Source organism: Mus caroli, unplaced genomic scaffold (assembly GCF_978045245.1).
Source record: "Mus caroli unplaced genomic scaffold, Mus_caroli_1 scaffold_16, whole genome shotgun sequence".
Lineage (NCBI taxonomy): Eukaryota > Metazoa > Chordata > Mammalia > Rodentia > Muridae > Mus > Mus caroli.
This window is the reverse complement of record NW_028227271.1, coordinates 49,720,254-49,731,831: the sequence shown is the minus strand read 5'-3', so window position 1 is coordinate 49,731,831 and position 11,578 is coordinate 49,720,254. Positions and strand designations below refer to the sequence as shown.

At 41.1% G+C, this 11,578-nt stretch overlaps 1 pseudogene; it reads left to right on the top strand.

Annotated features, from left to right (window-relative positions):
* Nucleotides 1–2,678: 2,678 nt before the first annotated feature.
* On the top strand, nucleotides 2,679–3,117 carry LOC110310959 (large ribosomal subunit protein eL42-like; annotated as a pseudogene).
* The last annotated feature ends 8,461 nt before the right edge of the window (nucleotides 3,118–11,578 follow it).

Genomic DNA, 11,578 nt, shown 5'->3' with positions numbered 1-11,578 from the left:
TTATTTTTTTTAAAGATTTATTTATTTATTATATGTAAGTACACTGTAGCTGTCTTCAGACACTCCAGAAGAGGGCGCCAGATCTTGTTACGGATGGTTGTGAGCCACCATGTGGTTGCTGGGATTTGAACTCTGGACCTTCGGAAGAGCAGTCAGGTGCTCTTACCCACTGAGCCATCTCACCAGCCCTTGCTTTTATTTTTAATTAAAGAGATCATTATGGCAAGTAAAAAATTTAAGTGCCAGACTTTTCTTACATACTGTAGCATAAAATGCCAATGATATAGAATACTTTTGGGACTCTTAAGGGGAAATTTCATATTAAATCTACTCGCCCCACCCCCAACTTTACTCCTCACCCCTCTGGGGTCAGAGCCCACTGCCTTCTTCCTTCAAGTCTTCAGGAAACACATCACTGATGAAGCTCTGACACCTTTGACAGTTTCTGCCATGGTTATTTGCCTTGCACCAGGTGACTGTGGAAGCTAATTCTACCAAACCATGCTTCCCCTGCTCCCCAAGACCAGTCAATTTCAATCCCATTGCCCAGTAGTCATTTATTATATTTTCCATAATTCTGAATGTTTGAAATTGAAATTTAAAAACTCAGTCATGCTCCTCTGGCTCTAAGAGCACTTTTAGCAGCCATCTATATAGTAACCAATCACATACTCCTCCACAATACTAGGCATTCAAAGAACCAACAATCTTAGAATCCAGCACTACATGGAGAGACTGGATGCGTTCATTTGCAGTACACAATGAGACCCTAAGAATTTTATGCAAATTATACTTTTGCATTATGCTTTGGTGAAATGGAGTTTATAAGCACTGGTTCCATTTTGGTGCAGAGCAAAAATTAAAATGACACAGTGGGAAAAGTGAGAGAAAAATAAATGCCTGACATATACAGATGCCACTTACTGAGTGCTTCAGAAACAGATGGGTGTCTGGATAGCGTGTCTCCACAAGGGCGAAATGTGCAGCTCACCTAAAATGGTATAGAAATGGAAAACAAATAGAAACAAAACATTTTAGCCAGCCTGAAAGAACTGTAAACATCAAACCGAGATAGCACGAATCAGCAACTAGTGATTCAAAGTCTTGGATAAGTCACAGATGTTACCAGAACAGAATACAATGAGGATGCAAGACATAGAACTTCTTTCACTGCTAGTGGAATGCAAAATTGTATACTTTCCTTTACAAAACGGTGTGGAAGCCTCCATAAAACAAAATTGTATATTCTTACTGTATGATCCAGTACGTTCACCCCTTCATAGTCACCTAAAGGAGCTCAAAACTCGTGTACCCAGCATGTATACAAACCTTCACTGAGTGTAATTTAACTTCTAAATGTGTAGAACAAAGATGAATGAAGTTGAAGCAAGGAGGGTAGCCAGACTGGCAGTAATTGTAAAGGAGCAACCTGGAGGCCATGTTGGTCCAGGGAAGGTGCTTGTCAAGAAACCAGATGGCCTGATCTCCATCCTGGGACTGAGCAGGTAGGACAGTTAGAAGGTGAGTTTCAGAGAGAAACAGGGACAGCTGTCCTAAGGAGGAGGCTGCCTTTCTCACAGGATGTGAGGAGCTGGTGCGGCCGCCGCCCCAAGATGGCGCCCGGATGGCTAACAGGTCTTATGACCTGTGCTGACTTCCTCATTACCTCTGACTTAGCCACATCCCAGCCACCTTCACTGCGAAGACGCCATGCCTCTCAGCTTGCCTGAGGTGTCATCACGTGCTGTGAATCAATGGACTGCCAGTACGTGACTGGGGTGATTGGGAGGAGTCAGTAGGGTATTTAAGGCGCGACCCGGGATTGTTCGGCATTCCCGTTTCTGCATTGCAATGTGAAGCGTTCCTGAGTAAACCTGCTTGAAGAAGGACAACGTGGTGTTGCGTCTTTCCTGCTGGTCGGGGTGGATGTGACAACAGGAAAAGCGGTAAAGAGCAAAGGGTCTGCTCAGGTAAGATAGTAAGGAGGATGGGAGGCCCCAGGAATCTTGTGAAATGCCTAATCTACAGCACCTTTGAGTCTGGATCAAGTGATTTAAATCTTGTAACCTGCTTCTTTTTTGCCACACTGGGCCAGTTACTTGGCTTTATCACATTTATTTGGCACAGGTTTTTAGGGCATAGTTTATTTGGTTATCTGGGCAGGTTATTTAACCTCATAATGTCTTCCTAACCTTTCTAGAAAATGGAGCTATAATTTATGTCATGAATTCACATGTTCATGCGATCCTCGCTGGAAAGGGCTGGTAAGCGCTTTGTGGTTTGGTTGAGATTGTTCCCGTCTAAAAGGATGGATTGTCTTGTGTGCAGATGAAAAAAATGACAATATGATCTCTGAGAAGCTCTCCTGATGTCGAGGAGTTTCAGAGATTCCATAATTTAAATAGTTGCTTGATTTGTCCAATCCTAAACAATTCCTCACCATTCATCATCTAACCTCATCCTCCCTGTCCTAATGGATTAAAGAGGAAGGAGGCCCTGAAAGGCCATGGAAAGGCAGTTTACTGGGTTGCTATCAGCCTGCCGTCTTATATCATTCTGCCCAGGGGTACTACCCCACCCCCAGTGAGCTGGGCCTACTCACAACAATCATTAATCAAGAGAATGCATCGTTAAAAAAAAGAAAGTAGGGCACGTGAGGTTGAGTCGGGGATCGCAGCAGCCGGCCTCTCGTTTTCATCGCAGACACTTCTACTACAAACATGGTCAACGTACCAAAAACCTGAAGAACTTTCTGTAAGAAATGTGGCAAGCATCAGCCTCACAAAGTGACCCGGTATAAGAAGGGCAAGGATTCCCTGTACGCCCAAGGAAAGCGACGCTACGATCGCAAGCAGAGTGGCTATGGTGGGCAGACAAAGCCAATCTTTCGAAAGAAGGCCAAAACCACAAAGAATATTGTGCTCAGGCTTGAGTGTGTTGAACCCAACTGCAGATCCAAGAGGATGCTGGCCATTAAGAGATGCAAGCATTTTGAACTGGGAGGCGACAAGAAGAGGGCCAAGTGATCCAGTTCTAAAACTTGTGTTCTCTGAGAGGAAAATACTGAAGCAGTAGAGAAATGACCTGCTAGGGAATAAAGTTACTGTTAATGGAACAAAAAAAGAAAGTAAAGCAAAGAAAAGAAAATGCACTACAGACTTGCCTAGAAGCCAATCGTATAGGGGCATTTTCTCAATTGAGATTCACTGTTTCCAAATGACTCTGGCTTGTGTCAAGGTGACAGAAAACTAACCAGGACAAACATGTTCTCAAATAATAATAGTGATGATGATGATGAGGAGGAGGAGGAGGAGGGGGAGGAAGAGGAACAGCACAGGCCATACGCTTCTCCTTTCCCATCCTCTCGCTGTTACCCATGAAACCATCTGGTCAAGTCACCTTCCAATGCACCCTACAAACCTCTTCCCTTGATCCATTTCAGGGAGATTTGTGAGATCCTTCCTAAGTGTTCTTCCTAGACAGCAGCTCTTATTTGGTCCAGGGAGGAATAATGTCAGCCACTCTCTTGGGATGGAAATTTCAAAGGCTCAAATGTAATGCCAGCATCTCAGTTCGGAACCAAGGAGTCAGGAATGCCATGGCTGTGCACAGGCATCATTTTGCTACATATCAAATTGTGCACTCTCTTAAGGGTATGGCTTGTGTTTCGTTCATCTTTGCTTCTTTCCTAGTGTCTGGCACAATGCTTTGCTCAATAAAGGATTGTTAAACTGGAAATAAATAGAATAAAATGGAACTTAGTGTTCTTGGGACCTCATGAATAGTTTAATTGCCTAACAGTGTGCTTATTTTTTGAAGTCATTTTCTTTTTATTTGAGTAACATTTATTTTTAATGTAGAAAAATTGTGAATATAAAAAAATAATGCATAATCCAGACATAGCTACTGTTGTCGTATCTGTTACATTTTATTTCCATATCTTAGATACATTTTTTCTTTCATAGACAAAATATCCTCTTCAGTACAATCTAAATGTTGTTATTTTTTAACTGAATTTATCTTATATTACTTACCCAGAAAAAGCATTATACGTGTTATATCTAATTTATTATTATTCAATAACATTTATTTTAAACTTCATTAGGATTTTATTGAAGACATAATGGAATTTATCAAGATACACCTTGTGTCCAAAATTTAATATTTAAAGATACAAAGTTCATCTAAATAAATCTAATTTAACATGAAGAAGATAGTTTCCTCTGTCAACAGCAACATATGAAAACTGTAATAAAGCCAATTGTGGCCCACATTTGTAAAATAATATATTTGTAAACTGGAGCACTGGAAGCAAGAGATTTAGAGACTTCTGAATCATCCTCCATTATTATGGAGGGAGTTTGAGGCCAGCCTGGGCTACACCAGACCTTTTCTAAAAACATAAAATTAAAATACTCTGGGAAGAGCAGCACATCCTATTAGCTACTCTACAAGAACTGATCAAGTACTCACAGAGAAATATTTAACCTCTATTTAACCACTTGAAAGAAAATGTGTACAAAAAATGGTAATATAGCCTGTTTAATAGTGAGCTATAATAATAAATTATTTTTATAAGTGTGTTACGTGTTCTGAAAATAATTTCAAAATCGAATGTTATTGCAATTAAAATTTCACATATACTCATTCTAAAAGTAAGCAAAAATATCAAGTTATACAAGCAATTAACAGTTTTTTTTGTTTTTTTTTTTTAAGATTCAGGTCAAAATTAGTCTGGGTTGACAGACCACCACAAGCCGTAGCATCAGGTCATGGTGCGACATATAACAAGGTGAAATAGACACAGAGAACATGAAGGGAAGCCAAGAGCAAAAGACAGGGAGCTGGCTTGTCCTCAGGTTAACACTTGCTAAGGAATGTGAAAGTTGAATTATTAAAAAGATCATGCTGAATAAGATGGTCCACAGTAGGAAAAGCTCTGTTTCTCCCTCACCCTGTGGATAATACATAGATTAGAGCTAACCTTAAAAAAGGATGCCAGAAGGCTGATAGGACATCCTTCAAATCATAGAACCAGGGAGGTGCTTCTTAGGTGTTGTGTCCCAGATGAGGGTCACGTATACAGTACCCAAGAACGGTGGGTATGTATTACATGAAAGGCCTAATAGATGAAACAAACCAGTATGGATTTACCAGCAGAGGCATCTACAGTGTCAGAAACCAACGTACAGTTGAATCTAGAATATTTTAAGATTCCTTGAAAATAGCACCCGAGTTAAGATGAAAAATGGGCCAGGAATATTACTAATAAATGATTTCTAGAAAGTGAACCTAAGTGCATATGCTTGAGCTATAAATAGACAAAGAGAACCCAGAATGCCATCAGACCACTTCACATACTTTAAACCCATTGTATTTGCAACAATTAGACACAAAGTAATGCCAACTAGACCCATGTAGATAGGAAAAGTAAATCTCCCATACATCTCAAAAAGCTACCCTGAAGAGCTATTTTCAAACATGTATAATGAAAGCTCGTGCCACTAAACATTTAAAGCCACTTTTTAATAATTTTTATTTATTTATTCACTTTACATTTCAATATCAGCTCTCCCTCTCCTCCCAGTACCCCCTCACACAGAACCTTCTCTCACCCCATTCCTCCCTCCCGTTCTCCTTTGAGAAGGGGGAGCCTCCCTCTTGGTACTGCATCTCCCCCCTCTACCTTTCCCTACCCAGCATATCTAGTAGCTGCAGGACTATGCACATCCTCTCCCACTGAGGCCAGACAAGGCATTTAGGGGAGCAGAATCCACAAGCAGGCAGGCAGCGGGTTCAGGTAGCATCCCTGCTTCTGTAGAACTCACTCTTTACTATGTATCCAAAAGAAAATTAGCCACATGCCCATAAAAAGACATTTATCTGCACATTCCACATGGAAATGAGAAGTGAATGACAGCCTACTGTACATCTTCCCAGATGGCTGGGTGGCCAGGAGAAAATTCACAGGCTAAGCAAGCAACTGCTAGGAGCAATGCAGAATATAAACACACAAAGAGGCACTAATGGAGAAGACCTAAGAATATAAGATAAAAAAGCATTTTGTGTTTATAAAACTTTAGCACACATGTGTACATAAAACATAATTCCCCACAGAACCATAAATCATTCCATACATACATGAGAGTACTTATTCTGGAGAGGAAAGGCTGGAGGGAAGCTGTGTTAAGCTGGGAACTGATGACAGGAAATAAGAGTATCCTATTAAGACCAATGATAACACGAGCAACAGAAATCGCCATCAAGTCAGCACCAGATGATTGAGTTTGAATGGAAAGAAAAATAAATAAATAAAAAGCAGCTACAATCAAGAAGGGCCTTGGTCATCTTTGAAGTTCCTGTTCACTCTAACATTCTGGTTTTCTGTGACACATGAGATCCTTCTGTGATGAACATGCCTTGTGAGACCATTTATATTGTTTTCCACAAATGGGATGAAGCCAAACACCTGCAAATCCAGTAGATGTGGACAAAGTGGGCTCAAGGGAGCTAGTTTCACATTGTCTGTCAACAAGAACATCAGAGAGAAGTGGGAAATCCACATCATCTGTGTCTGGCTATAAGCCCTGGCTATGACTCCCCTAAATCTAGTTGTGGCAATCCTCCATGTTCTTCTAACCTGCATCTGTTAATTGCATAGGGCTTCATATTCTTCACTGAAGAACTGTAAATGTTTTTGAGAGTGTTTATCACCACATGAGGCTTTCTAGACTACAAAGCATCTTAATGTCCCTTCCAATATTGAGATTATATGGCTACTTTCTGTGTGTACCATGTGTTTGCACATTTATACCAAGACATTGGAGCCACACATTATTGAAGATGAGGTGATTAAGGGAGACACTTAATCACCTGGAGATAGTGAATAAAGATACCAACTGGAGCTGGGTGTGTTGGTGCATGCCTTTAATCCCAGCACTTGGGAGGCAGAGGCAGGTGGATTTCTGAGTTCGAGGCCAGCCTGGTCTACAAAGTGAGTTCCAGGACAGCCAAGGCTACACAGGGAAACCCTGTCTCAAAAAACAAAACAAAACAAACAAACAAAAACAAACAAACAAACAAACAAAAGATACCAACTGGAAGCTGGAGGGTTGTCTCAGTAATTAAGAGTACTAGCTATCCTTCCAGAAGTCCTGAGTTTAATTCCCAGTACCCACATGGCAGCTCACAACCATCGATAACTGTAGTCCCATGGGATCTGATCCCATCTTCTGGTGTGCATATGTACATACAGATACAATCCTCATGCATAAAATGCATAAATAAATATTTTTAAAGAGATACACAATTGTATTTCATTGAGCTCTCCCATCTCTTCAATGAAGATACCCAGTACACTCAGTTCAAAAAATTCAGATTTAACTAGGAAATATTCCCTGAGTTTTATAAATATTCCCTGAGATATTTGGCCGTGCATGTTGGCACACACCTTCAATCCCAGCACTTGGGAGGCAGACGCAGGTGGATTTCTGAGTTCGAGGCCAGCCTGGTCTACAGAGTGAGTTCCAGGACAGCCCAGACTACACAGAGAAACCCTGTCTCGGACAGCCAAGACTACACAGAGAAACCCTGTCTCAGAAAAAAAAAAAAGTGGAAATTTGTGTAGAGCATGGTGGTGATCTATGTATTGATTACAATGGTCAAATTGCTTAATCACCACCATAGTTTCAATTTGTGGCCTATAGTTTATGTCAACATGATACAAACTGAAGCCATCTGAGAGGAGGAAATCTCAACTAAGAAGATATCTCCTTTCATCTGGTCCCAAACAACTGGATCAGGGTATATCCCTAAAGCTATTGCGTGTCTATGAAACCTGTTTCTCTAACTCAGCTGTCTTGTCTGGCCTCAGCGGGAGAGGATGCACCTAGCCCAGAAGAGACTTGAGAGGCCAGATGGGATGAAACCAAGGGAAACCTCTACTCTTAGAGGAGAAGGGGATGGGGAATAGGGGGATAGACTGTAGGGGAAGTAACAGTGATTGGTATGTAAAATAAATAAATAAAAATTAAAAAAAGAAAGAAAATGCGTAAGCTCTGGCCAGCAACTGACCAATGCAGAAGTGGATGCTTGGAGCCAACCATCAGACTGAACTCAGGGAACCTGGTGGGGGAGATGGCAGAAGGACTGGAGGATGAAAGGGGGATTGCAACTCCATTGGTAGAACAACATAGGCTGGCCTGACCACCCAGTTCTCCCAGAGACTTGACCACCAAACAAGGAGTGTACCTACATGGATCTATGGCTCCAGATGCATATGTAGCAGAGGATGCCCTTGCCCAACAGTAATTGGAGGGGAGGTCCTTGGTCCTGGGGAGGTTTGATGCCCCAGAATAGGAGGATGCTTGAGCAGTGGAGCAGGAGGGTATGGGTGGGTAGGGGAGCACCCTCATACAGCAAAAGTGAGGGGGCAGATGTGGGATGGGGGTGGAAGAAGGATAACTGGCAAGTGGGATATCATGAGATGGAGTTGATGGAGGGGGTAACCGGGAAGTGGAACATCATTTGAAATGTAAATGAATGGAATGAATAATAATAAAAAGAAAGAAAGAAAGATACAGAAAGAAAGAAGAGAAAGAAGAGAAGAGAAGAGAAGAGAAGAGAAGAGAAGAGAAGAGAAGAGAAGAGAAGAGAAGAGAAAAGATGAGAAAAAAAGAGAAAAGAAGAGAAAACTAAGAGAAAAATGCCTAGATAAGATTAGGTGTATGCCCCAAGGAGCTGAAGGGGTCTGCAATGCTATAGGTGGAACAACAATATGAACTAGCCAGTACCCCCAGAGCCCATGTCTCTAGCTGCATATGTAGCAGAAGATGGCCTAGTCGGCCATCATTGGGAAGAAAGGCCACTTGGTATTGCAAACTTTATATGCCGCAGCACAGGGGAAACATCAGGGCCAAGAAGTGGGAGTGGGTGGGTAGGGGAGCAATGGGAGGGGGAGGATATACGGGACTTTCAGAATAGCATTGGAAATGTAAATGAAGTAAATACCTAATAAAAAATTGGAAAAAAAAAAAGTTTAGGTGTATGTGCTGGGCGTGGTGGCACACACCTTTAATCCCAGCACTTGGGAGGCAGAGGAAGGTGGAGTTCTGAGTTTGAGGCCAGCCTGGTCTACAGAGTGAGTTCCAGGACAGCCAGGACTACACAGAGAAACCCTGTCTTGAAAATTAAAAAAAGTTTATGTATATGCATGCATGCATTAGATTATGTAGGCAAGACTGAAGGGCATTTTCTTAAATAGTGATTGAAGTGGGATGGACAAGCCCATTGTGCATGATACCATCTCTGGGCTGGTGGTCCTAGTTCTATAAGAAAGCAGGCTGAGCAAGCCTTTAGAAAAGCAATCCCTGCCTTTCTTTTCTGAATGCCTTCAGAAAACCTTTGGAGTCTCTCTTGTGGATGGCAACCTCCATGGCCTCTACTTTAGCTCCTGCCAGATTCCTGCCTTGTTTAAGTTCCTGTCCTTACCTTATTGTTTTGATGATGAATTATTATATAAAACTGTGAGTGAAGTAAATCCTTTCCTCCCTAATTTGCTTTTGACCATGGTGTTTCATCACAGTAACAGTAACCCTACTGGAGACAATATTGTGTGTGTGTGCACTTGTGCTTAAAATCTACTTCCATTACATCTTAAGTAAATAGTCTTATAGATTACAGTCACCTTGCTTTAAAAGAAATATCTTGCTGTAGTAGATCCTCTGCCACAGGGCTCTCCATACCCAAATAGCACTGGGAAGGAGCAAATATCCAAGGAGTGCAGACAGGCCTGTGAGTACAGATAGGCCCCCACTGCTACTCAGAGAAACCTGCCTGGAACCCTCAGGACACAGGAACTGAGGGGCTGCCTGGGACAGGACTCTTCCATTTTCCATTTGTGCCCATAGCTGATCCTGTGGAACAGAGCTACATAAACAAATACTGCCAGGAGAGAGCTGGTCTTCTAGGAGTGCCTATATACCTGTGAGCACAGAGCTGATCCTGTACCACAGGATTACATACCCAAATTCCTCCTAGAAAGAAATGGTTTCCCAAGAGCACTAACACCCAGGCTTGCAGGAGGGACAAGCCAAAGTCAGAGACACAAAGACCAGCTAACACCAGAGACAACCAGATGGTGAAAGGAAATCACAAGAACATAAGCAACAGAAACTAACACTAATTGGTATCATCAGAACCCAGTTCTCCAAACACAGCAAAGCCTGGTTATTCTAACACACAAAAAAGCGAGACTCTGATTTAAAATCAAACCTAATGACAATAATAGAGGATGTTTCTGGACATAAACTTCCTTAAAGAAATACAAGAGATCACAGGTAAACAGGTAGAAGATTTAAAGAGGAAACATAAAAATCCCTTAAATAATTGCAGGAAAACGCAACCAAACAGGTGAAGGAGTTGAACAAAAGCACCCAGGATTTAAATATGGAAATAAAAACAATAAAGAAATCACAAAGGGAGACAACACTGGAGATAGAAAACCTAGGAAACAGACCAGGAATCATACATGCAAGCATCAGCAACAGAATACAAGAGATAGAAGAGAGAATCTCAGGTGCAGAAGATACCATAGAAAACACTGACACAACAATCAAAGAAAATGCAAAATGCAAAAAGCTCCTAACCCAAAACGTACATGAAATCCAGGACACAGTGAGATGACCAAACCTAAGGATAATAGGTATAGAAGAGAAGGAAGATTCCCAACTTTAAGGGCCAGGAAATATCTTCAACAAAATTGTAGAAGAAAACTTCCCCAACCATAAAGCCTACAGAATTTCAAATAGACTGGACCAGAAAAGAAATTCCTCCCATCATATAATAAACAAAACACCAAGTGCACTAAACAAAGAAAGAATATTAAAAGCAGTAAGGGAAAAAGATCAAGTAACATAAAAGGGCAGACCAGTCAGAATTTCACCAGACTTTTCACCAGAGAATATGAAAGCTAGAAGACCCTGGGCAGATCACATAGGGACCCTAAGAGAACACAAATTCCAGCCCAGGCTACTATACCAGCAAAACTCTCAATTACCATAGATAGAGAATCCAAGATATTCCATGACAAAGCCAAATTTACACAATATCTTTCCACAAATCCAGTTCTACAAAGGATAATAGATGGAAAACTCCAACACAAAGAGGGAAACTAAACCCTAGAAAAAGCAAGAAGAAATCTTCTTTCAACAAACCCAAAACAAGATAATAACACAAACATAAAAATAACATCAATAATAACAGGGAGCAACAATCACTATTCCTTAATATCTCTTAACATCAATGGACTCAATTTCCTGGTAAAAAGACATAGACTAACACACTGGTTACGTAAACAGGACCCAACTTTTTGCTGCATACAGGGAACCCACATCAGGGACAAAGAAAGACACTACCTAAGAGTAAAAGGCTGGAAAAAAAATTTCCAAACAAATGATCCCAAGAAACAAGTTCGAGTAGCCCTTCTAATATCAGATAAAATTGACTTTCAACCTAAAGTTCTCAAAAATATAAGAAGGGACACTTCTTACTCATCAAAGGTAAAATTTACCGAGATGAA